This window comes from Balaenoptera ricei, chromosome 2 (assembly GCF_028023285.1).
Source record: "Balaenoptera ricei isolate mBalRic1 chromosome 2, mBalRic1.hap2, whole genome shotgun sequence".
Classification (NCBI taxonomy): domain Eukaryota; kingdom Metazoa; phylum Chordata; class Mammalia; order Artiodactyla; family Balaenopteridae; genus Balaenoptera; species Balaenoptera ricei.
Window position 1 is genome coordinate 175154090 of NC_082640.1, and position 16675 is coordinate 175170764.

The 16675-nt window shown below is 53.1% G+C and overlaps 1 protein-coding gene across 6 annotated transcripts in view; it reads right to left on the reverse strand.

The window, feature by feature from the left end:
• The window catches only part of GPR68 (G protein-coupled receptor 68), a 28875-nt gene that overhangs the window by 10244 nt on the left and 1956 nt on the right, over positions 1-16675 (reverse strand). For 2 of the 6 annotated variants that reach the window (XM_059914828.1, XM_059914829.1), the window contains exon 2: positions 10506-10619. The exons of 1 other annotated variant lie outside the window; for it this stretch is intronic. The gene's annotated coding sequence lies outside the window, so the exon portion shown is untranslated. Of the gene's footprint in view, positions 1-2279; positions 2620-4723; positions 5748-8971; positions 9131-10505; positions 10620-16675 lie in introns of those variants that run through there. 3 more of the 6 variants (XR_009500983.1, XM_059914831.1, XM_059914832.1) reach the window with 3 other exon arrangements.

A 16675-nucleotide genomic window follows, 5' to 3' on the forward strand; every position in this document is an offset into this window, starting at 1 on the left:
AATCTGAGATGTTCTTCAGTGCTTGGTCCTCATAATCTCCCCCAAATTATCTGTTGGATGGATGGATGTGTGAAGAGGTAGGTGGGTGGATGAGTGGATGGATGGATGGGTGGTAGGTGGCTAAATAAGATGAATCAATGGAAGGATGAGGGGGTAGGTGGATAGATGGATGAATGGATGGATGAATGGATGGATGGGTGGGGGGTTTTGAGGTTGGGTGCTGGGACAATGGAAATATTATTAATAGAAACAGAAAAGTGAGAGGGAGGAATCACTGTGTCCTCCTCTCCAGCCACCTGGCATCTGTTTAAGCTGCCTGAGCTGGTCGCAGAGGGCCCTGCTTTTTCACCCGGGCCTCATCACAACCAGCTCTCCCTTCTGCCACTCCCTGAGGACAGGCACCCCTCCATGGAAACCACATCTTGCCAGGAATGTCCCTTCTCTACCTGCTGTCCACAGAAAACTTGCTCCCCCAAGTCAAAGGCACAGTGGGTGCAAAGTGTTCTATAAATGGAAAAACGTAGATGGGATGGAAGGACCAAGCCATACCGAGTGAGAGCCCTCCACATGCCAGGAACGTTTTTGCACATTCATTCTCTCTCTCAACACTACTCTTACCGGTGCCCATTTTACAGATGAAGAAACTGAGGCTGCTCAAGATTCTGAAACCAAGTGAGGCCCTGCAGGGTTCCCGGGCATGGAGGCTTTTTTTGTGTGCCCTGTTTCTTGTAGACAAGACTCCAGCCTCCATGACCTTCCCTGAGTTCCAAAGGGCAGGTTGGAACAGTTGCTAATCAAGGGAGGAGCAGCCAAGAAACCACCTGAGACAAAATTAAAGGGACCAGAGAAGCTTATCAAGATTAGGAGACCAACCACCTGAGACAAGATTAAAGGAGTGTAGGCCCTACACACACCCTAATCTTGTCAGAGATCCCACCCTTGAACCATTGCTATAAAACCCTTCATCAGATCCTCTGGGATTGGAACACATAGTTTTTCGAGGTGAGACCCTCCCCCCGCCCCCCTCACCCAGGGTCCCCCTTTGCCTGGCAAAGTAATAAATCTATCCTTTTCTACTTCACCCAAAACTCTGTCTCCAAGATTCGATTCGGCTCTGGTGTATGGAGAAGCTGAGCTTTCGGCAACAATTCCACAGCTACGATGTAGGCCAGGTTTTGAACTCAGACTGGTCCATGCTTTCCTTCACACCATGCTATCTTTCTGTTCATCACAGGTGTTACAGAGCGACCACCCTCACCTCCAGGCTTTGCCAGGCTCCAGTCCATACATATGCCACCACAAGGCCACCAGGCTTGGGCCTGGGCCAGCCCGCTCCACCTGGTACCACCCATGGAGGAAAACCTACTGTGTGCCCGGTGCCGGGATCCCCAAGGTGGAGGGGATTGGGGCAAAGAATCAAAACACAGAGCTGCTGCATCTACCTCATTTTATCATCCAGCTAAGAAACCGAGAGGCTTCACAGGAAGCAGCACAACACTAAGAGCAAAACTGTTAGACAAACGCCCATCAGCATAGAGACCCCAAGGACTGGAACGTCCAAGAGCAGTTAAGCTCCCAAAGGCATGAAGGGCCTCTACCTCAAGCTGGGAGCCGCCTGCACATTCCAAACCAGAAGGTAGAGGTGTCCAATGCCGTTCAGCGGCCGCATAAACAGTGGTTCAATCTGTCGCCCATCTCTTCCCAGTGGTGGCACACTGGCACGCACACAATTAGTCACTGGCCGGGCGGCCCTGCTCAGGGGGGGCCCCCAGCACGCCGAGCTGGGGAGTTTCCTCAGCGTGTTTAACCACGCTTTAAACAGGGCTGTTTCATTTCCTAAAAGTACCCTTTTCAGAGGCTGTTGATGTTTCTTTCCCTCTGGGGTGGGAGTAGAATCAGGCTGCATTTTCCCCTTAGTCCCCAGCTTTCCCCTAAATAGCCTCAACCCAGCAACAGCAAGGAGACAATCTCATTTCTAAAGCCCTTATAACGGTCTCAGAGTTCAATCCCACCTGGGCTCACAAAGTTGCTGTGAGTCGATGGGGCTGACACTGTGAACCCATTTCACAGAATCTGAAGCCCAGAGAGGCTAACCTAGTTGCTCAAGTTCATACAGTAAGTGGGGTGGATCTGAATCCAGAACCCAGGCTTCTAGGCACCAACTCGCTGCCTTTGAGCTCTTTTGACCACAGACCACAGTGAGGAACGCACTTGTCATTGTAACCAGCACAAAGAGACACCACACACACAGACACACGTACACCCAGAGCAGTACTTACCCTACCACTTGCCGTGCACTCTGACCATTCTACTCTAGTTTGTCTTTCTTAAGGGTGTGAGCTGCTAAATCGATTTCCTGGACCGCTCACGGGTCATGATCCTGTTTGGAAACAGCTGGACTGACTCCCGCCTGCTCAGGGTCTGGACCCCAGGAAGGGGACTGTGGTTGCCGCCAGGTGAGGGAGGAGCAGACAGGGGGCAGCAGCCTCAGGGGATCTGGGTCCTCTCCGACTCTGCCCGCCCGCCGAAGCTCTGCCCTCAAACCTCAAAGAGCCGGCTTCCTCCCAGTGCTCGCTCGCTCGCAGAGGCCCAGGGAGGAGACTGAACGCCCCTGGCCCAGCCCTGGCGGACCCCCCTCAGGTGACCTGCAGCCAGGACCCAAGCTCCCCCTCCTGCGATCTCCCGCTGGCCACGCCTCCCAGCTCAGACTAGAAAATCCCAGCTGGAGGCTGCCCATTCCTGAGCTGAGGCAGAATCATGTGAACTCAGACCTGGTGTCAGGCTGGGTGGCTGTGAGAAACGCTCTCCAGCCAGAGGAGGAGGGCGGCGGGACAGCTTCCTCCAGGCACCCCGGGCCTGCCTTCCACACACCCCAGAACTTGCGGGGAGCGCTAAAGCCTGAATTAGGGGCAGGGACCCCAGGGACTTGGGGGGATGCAGGAGGAGCGGGGTGCGCTGATTCTACCCATCCAACCACCTTTGAGCACCTACAAGACACCAGGAGATACAGGATGTTGAACCCCTGAGCCAGGGATCTTGACTTGAGCCAGACAGGCTGACACTCAGATAACTAGAAAGTATCACGGACACAGGAGCGATGGCACATCAGCAAGGGCAGGGGAAGCTGTTTCCACTCCCACCCCCGGGCAGTCACCCGTCAGCCGCTAGCAGCCAACATCTGGGTCAGTGGGTCACAACTACGTTAGCAAATACCCGGGGTGCTTATAAAAAATAACACCGTTGCCCAGGCCCCACCCCAGACGAATTAAATCACACTCTCTGGAGACAAGGTGCCAGCGCCAGTGTTTTTAAAAGCTCTCTGGGCGATTCCAGAGGGCGGCCAGGAGGAGAAGCACTGATGTGGAGGCGGGTGGGTCCTGTTCTGCAGACCAACAGAGCTGTGGTATCAGAGGAATTCTCGTATCAGAGGAATTCTCTGGGTCGTGAGTAAGGCGAGCATCACTGTCTTTAAACAGCGTGGCCCAGAGCGGGGAGCAAGCGTGGGGCTGTGGCCTCACGGGGTCTTCTGGCTCTCAGGACTGTTTCCTAAACTCCCTCAGCACAGCAGGGCTGACGGGACCCCTGGAGGTTACACCTGGCCCAGCCTCCTCATTTTACAGATGGGGAAACTCAGGCCCAAAGGGGCAAAGGCTCTAGATAGGGTCTTACAGTTAAATGATAGAGCCGTGATTCTCCAAATCGGCTGCGGAGCTATTTCGGCTTAACCTCCTCCCTCCAAGGTGTCTGTCCCCTTGGAAGCTGGCTGTAGGAACGTTGCTAGAGCCAGGAAGCCAACGTCCACCATGAGTGGGGGTCACTGAGGATGTGCATTGTCCCTGTTTTGTTGGGTGATCTGTGGTTTCATCTTCTCCAGAGAGTGAATCACTACAGTCCTGACCGGGGGCTGTTTTGGTAGGGGGCCCAGGAAAAATCCCCCTCTGTGGGGCCTGGGCCTCCAAGCAAATGTTCCTCTGTCAGCTGCACCAGAAGCCTCTGCCTTGTTACAATGCAGTGGTGCCTGTAGACATAGAGGCTGCTTTGTCTTTTTTTTTTTTGGCCGTGCAGTGCGGCATGCGGGAACTTAGTTCCCCAACCAGGGATCGAACCCGTGCCCCCTGCAGTGGAAGAGCGGAGTCTTAACCACTGGACCACCAGGGAAGCCCCAGAGGCTATTTCCGAGTGTAGAAGTCTGTGGGCTCTCCCCGATGCCATATGAAAGGACAGGAGTTGTGCGGGGAGGAGTGCAGGATCGGTTCAGTGGTGAATGCCCGGCTACCCCCAGGACACACCGACCAAAGAGCACACCCCTGGTTCTCTGTACAGGGCGGCCCAGCCTAACAGGGCTCACACACACAGGCTGTCTACATCATCAGCATCGATACCTGTGGGAACCACTTGATGGCACTGTGTCCCCCCCTTTCCCCAGGGCCAGGGACCCCCTCCACCTCCCTTCCTATTGGGCCTTTGGAACTGCAGATGGAGAGATGAAGCTGACATTGAATCGGCTAGCCCAGGTCCTCTGTGAAATGCCCACTCAGGAAGAGAAAAGAGCACCCTTACTGTGCTCTACTTTGGTGCTAAGGTTTTTTTCTTTAATCTAAAACAGGAAGGAAGGACTAGAAACTAGGATGAACTAGGATGGTGGCGGCGGTGCCGGTGATGACACCACTCCCTCGGGCTAGAAGGTCCTGCCCCACCATCTGAGTCTCCCTAGAGAGGGTGAAGGATGGGCAGGCCAACTTGGTAGGACGTTTGTTATGGTGTCCTACTGTATTCCCCACGGGTACTCTACTGATTTGGGGCTAGTTGGGGTAAAGGCCTTGGGGGGTCCCAAAGGGCTCTGACAAATACAAGAAATGCCTATCATGAGCCGTCTGCTGTTTTGACCGCAGGGACCTTCACTGACTTGCGCATTGAACGCTGGCCTTGGCCTTCCCAGGCCTTACACATCAGCACGCACCTCTGTCAGAGGAGCCGATGCAAGGCGAGGATTGTTGCAAGTTCCAAAGTGGCCAGGTGTGAATTAGGATGGCTTTAAGAACCCAGAGGAGGACCAGCAGAGAACCTCCCAAAGTGCCTGGCACTGCTGCCCTCCCTCGTGGCGTCAGAGAAGAGGTGGGAGCAACTTGGGATCAGGGCGCAAAGTCATTGCCATTTTGGGAGCACGTGCTGAGTGCCTTCCAAATGTTTCCTGTTTTAACCCCCACCTCAACCCTATTTTGTAGGCAAGGCAACGGAGACTCAGAGGGCGCCAGCATCTTGCCTAGGGTCACACAGCAGGGAGACTGCAGAGCTGTTTGACTCCACAGGCAGGGCTCTTGACTAGTTTCCTGTTGCTGCTGAAACAAATCACCACAAACTTAGCAGCTTAAGACAGCACACATTTCTTATCTTACAGTCTGGCAGTCAAAAGTGGGTCTCGCTGGGCTAAAATCAGTGTCAGCAGGCTTCCATTTCTTCTGGAGGGTATGGGGGGAAATCCATTTCCCTGCCTTTTCCAGCTTCTAGACGTTTCTGTCATTCCTTGGCTTGTGGACCCCCTTCCATCTTCAAAGCCAGCAGTGGCAGACTGAGTCCATCTCACATTGTACCACTCTGACCTCTGCTTGCATCTTCCCATCTTGGCAGCCACAGCGATCAAACACACAGGCCTCACCGCTCAGAAGTCTCAAGCTGGCCAGGGAGCTGGGACCAGGGCTCTTCATACAGACTGAAGGTGGCCCGTGAGATCCGAATGACAAATGGCACTGGAAAAGGGCACGGGGGTGGGTGCTTACATGCTGTGAGCTACCGCAACGTACAAGGCACTGTGCTTCCATAAGCTGCCTTGATGAGGCCTCACAGCAATACTGCAAGGAAATTATTATTATCCCAGCTTTACCACCGAAGAGACCAAGGGTCACCCGGCTGGCAAGTGGCAGCGCTGGGATTCAAGTCAAGGTCTGAATTAACTGTATTTTAATAATTCTCAATGCAGTGCATGGAAAATTGTATGATTGTGTGCCAATGCCCATCTCCCCCTCCGGACACTAAGCTCCATGAGGAAGGAGGAGCTGGGCCTATTTTGTTCTCTGTCGGAGAGAAGGTGGTTTGGCCCAAACTGCACAACAAAAACGTGTTGAACATTTGAATGAGTAAATGAATCTAAACTCCATTGCTTTCTGCAGCCCGCCTGGAAGGCCCGCGTGGCTGAAATTGAAGTTAGCAGCTAACAAACTGGGGGAGGCTGTCAGGATATGGGATGAGGCAACAGGAAGAGGGTTGTTGACTCTGAGGGCATGTGGGTGGGTGGCCATGTGTGAAAATGCATTACAGCAGAAGCCTGACAGACTTTGGTATCTCTTTGGAGACTCTGTGGTCTGTCTGAGAAGGTCTGAGCTGTCTGGGGCATCCTTCCTGCTCTGAGGCCACGGCACGAACCACAGGCCCCAAGGTTGCCAAGGCAACCCCCCCTCCCCACCTGCCACCCCCACCAGCCTCCTGCCTCCAGCCCCAGAGTGCTCCAACCCATCAATTAATAACCGAATAATGTCTGACAGCAATCACTCCAAACACCCGGGCAGCAACCCTCTTGAGAAACAGACTTCTCCAGTGAGTAAGAGCTACAGAGACGCTCATTACGCTCAGCCTGGGCCACCTGCTAAAATCTAGTTTTCTGAATTCAAATTACTCTCTGGCTTCTCCCTCTTGTTTGAAAGGCATGGGGTTGGCAGAGCTGATGACTGAAGCCTCAGAGGTTCCAAGAAAACAGACACTAGAGGAGCTGCCATGTAGCACGCCTGCTCCCTCAGCCCAGAATCAGACCCAGAGAAACAGATCCTGACCAAACAAGCTCTGCGATAAGGCCCTAGTCATGGATATTTGTATCTCTGCTGGTCTTCTCCTAGGAGAAAACCTATGTCCTCTGCCAAGATTAATTAATTAGTTACCATGGCACCCAGAAAAAAAAAAAAAAGCAAAAGGAAAGGCTTTCGAGTTGTAGTGGATTCAAGATGGTTGGAAATTGTCTGCTAATCTTCTCATGGAGAGGTGGGGTATAAGTCCCCTCCCCTTGAATCTAGGTGGGCTCTGTGACTACCTGACCAATAAAATAAAGTGGAAACCACACTGTATCAGCTTCTGAGTCCAGGTCTAAAGAGACTGGCAGCTCCCACTTCCTGTCTCTTGAGATAGTTGCTCTTGAAACCTAGGTGCCATGCTGTGAGGAAGCCCAAGAAGCCTCAGAGAGGCCCACATTGAGAGGAACTTAGACCCTGGGCGACAGCCCCAGCTGCCAGCCAGGGTCAACTGGCTTACTACACGAGTGTGTGATTTTGGAGAAAGACCCTCCAGCCCCAGCTGGGTCATCTCAGCTAATGCTGCAAGTAGAGATAAGCTATCCCCACCAAGCCCTGACCAAATTGCAGATTCATGAGCAGAACAGCTGAGCTATTTTAAGCTACTATCTTTTGAAGTGGTTTGTGATGTAACAAAAGATAACTGGAACAAAAGTTTTTTTTTTTTCTCCAAAATCACATGAGGGCTTATCACACTGTGTGAGATGGGTGTAATAGTCTCAATTTTTCCCATGCGATACTAAGGGTCAGAGAGGTAAGGTATCTTGTTTGAGACCAGCCAGATAGGAAAGATGAAACTCTGTTTTTCACTCTTTGTTTGCTGTTAGACCAGTCTTCTTTCCCTACAGTGTGTCCTGTACCCAGAAGGGTGCAACATAATAGTAATAACAAGAATACGCAGAATTAATATTTACGGGGCACTGCAAGGCTTTTAGGGCAAGATCTTTACCTGCATGATCTCATGCTCTAGGAGGTATACTCTATTATCATGCCCATTTCACAGATGGTGATACTGAGGCTTAAAAGAGGGTATGTGACTTGCCCAAGGTAATAGCTCTAGGTGTTAGAGTCCAGATTTGAACCCAAGCCATCTGGTTCTGGAACTAGGCTCTCGAGTGCAGATACTCTAATCTATATAGTCTAAAGCATCCACATTGCTCCAGCCGTGCTTCCTCTGTTAGGCTCAGGAATTCTTTTCCCTCATTCTTTCTTTTGAAAGCTTATGTGTGTTGGTGGGCATGGGGGTTGAAGCCAAACCTAACCATATCATCTCAGCTTTGTAGAGTTTCAGACCGTTCTCACATCTCTTGTCCCACAAGCCCTCTGTGAAGTGGCGTGGCCAGTATTAATCTCCATTTAACAGAGGCCCAGCCACAGCAAGTGACCTGCCCAAAGCCACACAGCCTCTGGCTCCAAGTCAGCGCTTTCTCCTCGGCCCACCGCTAAACCCCAAAGAGCCTTCCCGCGCGGTTCTCTGTTCTCCAGCTCCAGGATTACCTGGGCCCGCTTGATTGCAGGCGGGGCGGGGGTGGGGGGGAGTGGGCTGCCAACCAGCCACCCCACCCGGCGCTCCTCTGTCCAATCACGGAAGCTTTCCCCTCCCTCGGTGGCAGGGGGTCTTATTCTGGCCCCTGTAATCCCGCCCTGTGCCTGATGAGCGGCCCTTCGTGTGAGAGGGACCGTGCAGATTTGGGGCAAGGAAAGGAAAGCCTGGCCCACACGGCATCTCTGGATCACCTGTGCCTTCGAGCTCGAGGAGAAGAGTTAGCTGTCTGACTTTTTTGGGGGGGTGGGGGGGGAAGGGAAGTAATTACCAGGTGGCCACGGAGCCAGCCAAGGGGGTGGCTGCTAAACCCGGCGGCAACCGCAGGCGGGGACATCCCGCCCGGCCGCCTCGCCGCTGCGGCGCCTGCCCGCCGCCGGCACGCACCTGCGGGGCCCGCTCCGGGCGCCCGCCCCGCGCGCACCTGGGGCCGGGTTCCCGCACCCTCGCCGCGTGCTGGCGGGGCCGCGCGGGGGAAGGCGCGGAGCTGGATGCGGGGGACCAGGGCCGGCCGCTGCCCGCACGCGCGCTGGGGACCCCACCACGGTGGCGAGAGGAAGAGGACTGGCCCTGGGGATGGGGGGGCACGTACCTGCGCGGCGAGAGGCCGGGGCGCCGGCCGCAGTCACCCCGCGCGTCGCCCGCGTCCCTCCTACGGCCGGCGCGCGGCGAGCGGGGTGGACACCGCGTCCTCGGGCTGCTGGCGGGGAGTGGGGGTCTGGGGACAATGGCGGCCCGGTTCCCGGCCAGACTCCCCTCCTCCTCTTCGGAGCACGGAGCCACAATGTGCCCCGATTCCCGCCCCCCCTCCCCCCATTCCTCCCGTACGCGTCCGGCACACCCAGCCCCGCCCGTCAGCGCCCTGCCTTTCGCTGTGACCGCAGTCCACAGGCCAGGCGCCGGCCAGGAAGAGCTGCCGAAAGCAGCGCAGACCCGGCTTGGAGGTCCAGCTCTCCCAGGTCCCGGGGACAGGCTCCGGAGCTGTCAGTGTGGGCTCACTCTGGGCCTGGCTGCAAAAGGACCAGGGTCCTTCTCCAGCCACATCCAGAACCCCTAGGTAAGGAGAGTCCATGAAGCGACCTTTCTGTACCGTTCACCTCTGTGTCCCCAGCACCAGCACATCGGTAGCCACTCAGTAGATGCAGTGTCCTGTTGTTGTCAGGGCCTCTCTCCGCCTCTCCCCGTTGCTGGACCTCAGCGCCGGGCCCGGGGGTGGGGGGAGGGGGCGACGGGCAGTGAGGTGGGTCTGCACTTAGGTTTGCTGTCTCCTGGATCCTTGCTCTGGTGCCTTCCAAGGCCTGAGTGGGCCTGCAGCAGAGGTGGCCAGGACCAGCACAGGGGACCTCCTAACGGTTTTGCTGAGAATGCAAGGAGGCTTTAGGGCCCTCTGCCCCACAAGCTCACAGACAAAAACACTAACGATAGTCACAGCTCTGAGTGTTTGAGTACTTACTGTGTGCCAAGCGCTGTTCTAAGCACTTAAATGCATGAACTCATTTGATCTTCAGCGTACTATTATTATCCCCATTTTACACATGGGGGGAGGAGGCACAGAGAAGTCAAGTAACCTGCCCAAGGTCACACAGGTAATAAGTAGAGGCAAGGAGATCCAAACCCAAGCAGGTGAGTCCAGAGCCCTCATCACCACCTGCATCCTATCCCAAGCCACCCTTTGCTCTACCCCCAGCACCTTCTGCTCTTTCACGTCTGCACACCTTACTTCCTGTGTCCCTCTCCACTCAAAAGCCCTCCTGCCCCCTTCTCCAGAACTCTTGCCGCAGTTTTAAGACGTGAAAGTCACCTCCCCTGTCAAGCCTTCTTGGTTGTCCCAGGCAATTTGTGCTGAGCCCCCTCCCCGGTCCCTGAGCTCCCTTCCCAGCATTCTCTGCACTGCCCACTGGGGTCACTGGCCCACAGCTACCCCTCTACAGGACCCTCATTCCGGGTCCAGTGCCGGGCTCAGAGCCAGGCGCCCTATTCCTGTTTGCGAAGCGAGTGTCGGACTGGGCGCTGCAGGAGTCTGCAGAAGCTTGTGTGGCTGGTTGTCAGGACAGACGGTCGGGGGTTAGGGCTGGAGGGCGGCTGGAGTGCAGGTAGGAAGGTAAAGAGGCAGATTGATGGCTCACCTTCTGCTGACTCTTCTCGGTGCCTCAAAGCTCCACACTTTGTGACGTGGCTGCTAGGTGAGTCTCTGGAAGGAAATGGACAGCAGGCAGGAGGGCAGAAGGGCAGAAGATACCCTGGAAGGAGAAGCAGAGGGAGCAGGGGGAGGCAGGGCATTTTGCTTTTCCTGTTGGGCACATGCCCAGCAACCTCCCAGCAGGCTCTTCTCAGAGGCTGCATCGGCCTCTTCTGCTGGTCCTCATTTTGAAATTCCTCCTTCTTGCAAAACCTTCACAAATGGAGTTTTCTGGATTAACTATACTCATGCCATAAAAATGCACAGATACTTTTTAAAGGTTGCCATACTGAAAGTAGTTGTTAAGAGTTTGGCTTGGACCAAATCCAGAGTGCCTGAATTCCGGAGTTTGAATTTCAGCTCTGCTACCTGCCAGTAGGGTGACCTTGGACAAATCCCTTAACTTCTCTGTGCCGGGTTCTTTGTGTGTGAAATGGGGACACGGAAATATAGCTAGTGGGAAGCAGCCGCATAGCACAGGGAGATCAGCTCGGTGCTTTGTGTCCACCTAGAGGGGTGGGATAGGGAGGGTGGGAGGGAGACGCAAGAGGGAGGGGATATGGGGATATATATATATGTATAGCTGATTCACTTTGTTATAAAGCAGAAACTAACACACCATTGTAAAGCAATTATACTCCAATAAAGATGTTAAAAAAAAGAGGTTAAGATGATTGCATGAGTTAAATCAAATAAAGCCCTTAGTTCAACACCCAGCACTTATTAGGGTTCAACAGATGTTAGCTGTTATTATTGTGCACTCCAAATACCCTTTTATACATGGCTCTTATCTTTTGAATGTTTACTGCAGTTTTATTCTCTGCATTTTGCATATCAGGAAACTGAGGTTCAGTGAATTGCCTAAGGCAACTCAGTTCTAAGTGTCTGAGCCAGGACTTGAATGGAGTCCCAGCCACGAAGCTGCTTCCTGCAGCAATTATGTTCTGCCTCAGCCTATCGCTCCCGGAAAGAAGTGGGGTGTTAAAGCCCATCATCAGTTGCTAGATCCAGGATGCGGACTCTCAGGGGTACAGTGCCTGCCGTGTAGAAAGTTTATTACCAAGTGAAACCTGCCAGGGCTGCCACATTGCAGTTCCAAGGGTGGGCCCGTACACACTGTAACCTATCAGGTGGTGGCCTCTGGAGTTGGGGCCGTATGGCAGTACTTGGTGTTCCTCTCTCCCTGCCTCTCTTTTTCTAGCCCGCAGTCTCTGTTTACCGATGTCCAAACATATCTAGAACCTTCCACAGTCTAAACAGTCTTCAATTAAAACAAACTCTATTTTGACTGACACTCCATTTTTTAGGGACGGAACAGCATGGTACCTATACCACTTCCTTAAAGATCCAGAATTGGCCTGTGGAATAGAGCGTTGGCATCTCTGGCTATGTTCTTCCTAAGAAAATGCTAGATTTGGAGAAGCAAAGAGATTCATTGCCCTGCCTGCAAAGTCACCTTTTGGCTAGACTTTGCTGTGTTTCTTGGTGTCAAGATGTCCAGTCCTTGGCAGGGCCAGCAGAATTTGTAACAAAATCTGGCATTGGCCATATAAACAACAAACAGCTTATTTAGTTAACATGAAGCACGTATTGTTTTCCAGAACCTTTCGGGACCTAGAGAATGGTAAATTATGGCCCATGCTCATGGAATGCTGATTTGAAATGCTGCACTAATAACTGTCTTTCTCGCCCACAGAAATCCTCTCCCACATTGGGCTGGGCTCCAGAGATGTGGTCAGAATTTCTCCATACCCAGCGCAAGTGACAATTATGTCCATTTCTTCTTTTCCAGTCTCTTGTGGGTTTTTGGTCTTGGCATTTGCATTTTCCCGGTGTCAAGCCTGAGGAGGCACACAGCAGGGGCTCAGAAATGGCAGCTGATGGAAAGGATGGAAGAGCTTGTTGCCTCAGGCTAGAAGTGTGTGGAGGACTTTTTATTGGCCCACCCAGATCCACCCTTCGCCCTTCTCCACCTACTCTACTGACTGTATCACAGGGTTCCCTTGCCCTCTGGCTTCTGTTGGGTTTGGCCAAGGGGAAGCACTCCCTGGGATCAGAGGATGGCTGGGGAGTGGGGCTGGGGGCGTATTTATCCCCCAGCCAGTGTTGCTTCCGGCTGGCTGCCTCTCTTTACTGGAGTTGTCTGCTCCTGTTGGAATCTCTCTCCTGCTCTTCTCTCCCTGCTTCCTCCTCCAGGCCTGGGCCAGTAATAGCTCCCCAGAGATGCTAGTCCCGAGGTGCTGCACCATCCTGCGTTGGTTCCCTTAACCCTACCCACACCCTTGAAAACCATCCCTGTGTTAACCTCTCCCCAGTCACCGCGCCTGAGCGGCCTCTGCTTCCTGCAGAGACCCTGACTGATGCAGAAGTGGATGTCGCCAGATGCATCTTCACGGCGAACTCACACTAATGGAAGGATGCGTGCATATTTCACAAGGCATACAGATTATCTACTTTAAAACACTACTGTTTTTCCGGTTCATTCTTCCAAATAGCACAGCTGGCCAGACTCACAGGAAATCTCTCCTTATCCCCCAAACCATGGAATGAGTCCCTACTTCCTCACTCGGCTCCAGCGCCAGCTCATCTCTGGCACCGCTCGCCCCAGGCCTCCTCTTGCAGATTCCCCTGTCCTGGACTTCCTGTCACTGAGTGCTTCCTAGTTCCTCATTCAGGTGGACAATTTTCTTTTTGAGAAATACTTGCCACTGCTGAGTCAAACAACTCCCACGACGGTTTCAGGCAACAAGGAGCTGGTTTTTCTGAAAATTATATTTTCTGGCATCAACCACACTCCAGCAGGCTCGGGCCTGAGCTGATTAATCAGACGACCGACCTGACTAACGCCACAATGTTTCCGCTCCCACTCAGATAATCTGTGGGCTCTCAGACAGAGTGTGACTAACGTGGACACCCAAAGGCAGGAAACTCTGAGCTCAAGTCCAGGTGAAGCATGAGCACACACACCTGGAGAGCTGGGGAACCTGTGTCATGTTCCTGGCTAGGCTGTGGACTCCTGGAGGAGGACTTCAGGCTGGGCTTCTCAGGCTGAGGCAGTTGGGAGATGCAGTAGCATCTGAATCTCTGGGTACAAATCCCATATCTGTTGTGCTCTGGTTGTTAGAGCTCTGGCAAGTTACTCAGCCTCTCGGGGGCTCAGTTTCTTCTTGAAAATGGGGTTGATAATGGAGATCAGTGTAAGAATGAAATATAAATCTGGCTGACACAGAAAGCAGGAGCCCAGCCTAGCAGGTGCAAAGACAGTAGGTTATGCTGGGAAGGCACAAAAGAGGGCTTGGCTGACTAAAGTCGGGCGCGCCAGGCCAGGCTGGGGTTGACCAGCCTCTTCCTTGGTTCTCTTGCTTATGGAGAATGGATCAAATCGTGGCTCTTCGCACTGGCTGTGTGACCTCAGAAAGTCACATGACCTCTCTGTGCCTCAGTTTCCTGATCTGTGAAATGGGGATAACAACAGTACCTCACAGAGTTGTTGTATTAAATGAGTTAATAAGAATAAATCTCTTACAACTATGCCCACCTTTAGTGGGTGCTCACTAAATGTTAGGACACCCTCTTCATCCAGTGCCTGTGAAAGCCTTATGTGTGCCCCTCCGGCTCAGGTTCCCTGAACTCTTCCAGACTTGTCTGGAGCCCCTAAAAGGAACACTTGGAAGCTCCCTTCAGCTTCCCTGGATAAGCTTAGGTGCCTCTGATGGGGTGTGGGTGGTAGGATGGTAAGAAAGGGCTGAAATGAGAGATGACTGGCAAACAATTCGTAGCCTATATGGGGTCTCACCCAGAAAATCTTGGCGAAAATTCTCCCTCTGGGTTGGGCTTCAGAACTTGCCTGGCCTGCTCCCGGGCTGTTGGCTAGTGTCCTGGGGGTATAATGGTGCCAGAGAAGCCGTGTAGCCTCAAGATTAGGAGATGTTCCTTGGAGCCAGACAGCCGGGGTTCAAACCCCAGCTCTGCCACTTGCCAAGTTGTTTAACCTCTTAGGGCCTCATCTGTGAAGTGAGTGGCACCTACCTCACAGAATGTTGTGTAATGTGCTCCCAACAGTTCCTGGCCCAGCGTAAGTGCTCGGTAAATGTCAGCTATTGTTAATATACCACCAGCCACAGTGCCCTCAGACTACCACGGGACAGCTGTTGTGGTAGCTGGAATAATGGCCTCTGTCAAGGATGCGCATGTCCTAATCCTTGGAACCTGTAAATATGTTGCCTTACATGGGAAAAGGGACTTTGCAGTTGTGATGAAGTTAAGGATCTGGAGATGGGGAGATTATCCTGGGCTATCCAGGTGGGCCCAATGTCATCACAAGGGTGAAAGATGGAGGCAGATGAAGGAGAGCGTCAGAATGATGTAGGGTGAGAGACACCAGCCATTGTTGGCTTTGAAGATGGAAGTTGGCCCTGAGCCAAGAAATGCAGGCGGCTTCTAGAAGGTGAAAGGGGCAATGAAATGGATTTTCTCCTACACCCTCCATAGAGGAACTCAGCCAGGAATCCCATTTCTGACCTCCAGAATTGTAAGATAATCAACTTGTGTTGTCTGAAGCCTCTGAGTTTGTGGTAGTTTGTTACAGCAGCAACAGGGAACTCAATACCGCTGCCGAGACCCAACACAGCCGCATCCTTGAAGGAGGCACTATGTTGAGTCACTCCACGGTAGTTATTGAGTACCTGTGGTGTCACCCATACTGCTTTCCTTCTGGACGTGTGGGGACACACTGGACCCTGGAACCGAATGTCCCCTGGGCATAGGCACAGCCAGGGAGGGACTATTCAGGGGCAAGAGAGCTCAGGGCAGGCTCAGTGGGTTGAACAAGGCCTCCTGGAGACGCTGAACCCTCAGCAGGGCCTTGAAGGATGGAGGGTGTGGGGTTTGGACAGGGAGGAGGAGGAGGAAGGTAAGGCATTACTGGAAGCAGCCCCGTGGGACCGAAGTCAAGGAGGTCAGCCTAGTTATTCATTCATTATTCATTCATCTGTTCATTCAACACCTGTGCTCCAGGCCCTGTGGGGGGTACCTGGATAGTGAAGTGAGACAGACCTGGTGGAAGCCAATATGCCATTATAATAAAACACAAAAAGTCTTACAGTGGGAGGTATGGCTTGTACAAAGGGGCGCATCAGGATGGGCTTCCTGGAGGAAGTGACCCTTCATCACAGGATGAAATGAAGGTTTGTTCTTTATTGCTCTGGGCTCTGTGTGGTGCTCTGCACTCAGCAGGTGCTGACTGATAGGAGTTTAGCCATATAAAGTTTGTTATTCCCAGTCCAGTTCTGTTCTAATCCATTTTATCACACTAAGGAGAAAATCTCAGGTGGGTGCCATTATGTCTCGAGCACCACTTTAATTCTTGCTAATCTCCCTTTGTAACCTAGAGAGCCGGCCTCAGGCATATTCTGCAGGCAACAGGTGCTAATTAAAGTTTCATACCACAGCTTGGTTTTCCTTGTTTTTATTTGTTTAATTACCTTCCTTTTGTGGCAGGGGGCACTGATTTTCCACTCCTGGGAGTAGATCACAATTTCTATTAAAAATAAGTGTATTTAAGTATACTAGAACCATGAGTTGGGGGTTCTTCCTCTTGCCCTGGAGTTGACCACTGGGGTCCAGGTGAAGGCAGCGTCCCTCAGCGATGGGTATGACCACTCCTTCAGGACCTCCCCATTCTAATCCCCACCCCCAACACACACACACACACTCACACACTCACACACACACACACACACACTCAGTACTGGGGAGGGGGGAGTGGGAATTGGGATCTGAGGTGAGCACTGATTGGCTATGAGATTCTGCAGGAGAATTCTCCTAGAGCTGGGGGCGGGGGGGTGCTGCTGCAGGGAGAGGAGCCCAGGGGACAGGGTCTGCTTAGGCAAGGGATGTGCTAATCGGCTCAGTGTGCCTTTTTGGACAGGAAGAAAAGCAACCTGGAGAGAGACAGGAGGCAGCCAGTGGACAGCGAGTGGCCTACACGCCCTCCAGCTGTCATACAGGGTTATGTGGCTGCGTGGCTGAGGAGCAAAGAGCTGACAGCTCCCAGGAGGGCTGCCCGATGGGGGCGGGAGCCGAGGAGCCATGGAGGAGACGGTGCAGGAGCCACGG